At 36.4% G+C, this 1,074-nt stretch overlaps 1 non-coding gene across 1 annotated transcript; it reads right to left on the minus strand.

Annotated features, from left to right (window-relative positions):
* Positions 1-460: 460 nt before the first annotated feature.
* On the minus strand, positions 461-567 carry LOC112827011 (U6 spliceosomal RNA). The gene has a single exon (XR_003209126.1). It is a non-coding gene; the product is annotated as a U6 spliceosomal RNA (small nuclear RNA).
* Positions 568-1,074: the final 507 nt, after the last annotated feature.

Below are 1,074 nucleotides of genomic sequence, written 5' to 3' on the forward strand. Positions count from 1 at the left end.
AAATTTATGGATAAAGCATTAACATTGTCCTAAATGCCAAGGCTTTTGAAGATTTGTCAGTCCTTACCTTACACAAATAGAGTAAATTCTATGTATATACTCTCTTTTAAGGCTAATACCAAAAACTGAACTTTTACCTACTAAAATACTAAACCCTAAACTTGTTTTTATTTATTTATTTATTTTCCAAACTTGTTTTTTAGTGACTAAGTCAGTGTTTACGCTTAGGTTTCCCTGTTGGAATTACTGTGTGATGATTATGGTGGAAGAGATAGATTGGTCATCAAAGTGAATTAACATATCTTAGGATACATTGTCATACATCTGTATTTCTTTTTTTTTTAAGATTTTATTTATTTATTTGACAGAGCCAGAGAGGGAACACAAGCAGGGGGAGTGGGAGAGGGAGAAGCCGACTTCCCACCAAGCAGGGAGCCCGATGCTGGGCTCCATCCCAGGAAAAAATATGGAATGCTTCACGAATTTGCGTGTCATCCTTGCGCAAGGGCCATGCTAATCTTCTCTGTATCATTCCAATTTTAGTATATGTGCTGCCGAAGCAAGCACTGTACATCTGTATTTCATAAGAAAAACTCTCATCTGGACTTGGCAATTTAAAAATATATGTGCATATACAGATACACACACGTTCACATGGCCTTACCTGTTTTGAATGTTGTAGGTAGGGAATATAGAGGGGAGATCATAAGTAAAATTACATCCAACAATGCAACTTTAATGAAAATTTTAAAATCTAATTTTTATTAGCGCCATCCGGTTTTAGCAATTTCTTCCTTCCTAAATAAAGCCTTTTGAAAGGGCCTTCCCAATGCACTCCATGAGCGATTCACATGAGTGGTAGTGTCTTCAGTTATCTTGCACCCTTTATGATCCACTTTTTGTGAACAATGGAGAACATTGAAATAGATTTTTAAAAGTTGTTTCATACCATTTCTTAGCCTTGGGATGTTAAAGTCAAAAAAAGGAACAACTTGCTTTTCAACAAAGTAAAATGAAACGTTTTGGCATCTTCCACCACTGTGATGAGCTGGGTTTTCAGTGCCCCGGGTGATC

The sequence above is a fragment of the Callorhinus ursinus genome, unplaced genomic scaffold, assembly GCF_003265705.2.
Source record: "Callorhinus ursinus isolate GAN/ISIS: 27379988/994484 unplaced genomic scaffold, GSC_fseal_2.0 scaffold7, whole genome shotgun sequence".
NCBI classification, from domain to species: Eukaryota; Metazoa; Chordata; class Mammalia; order Carnivora; family Otariidae; genus Callorhinus; species Callorhinus ursinus.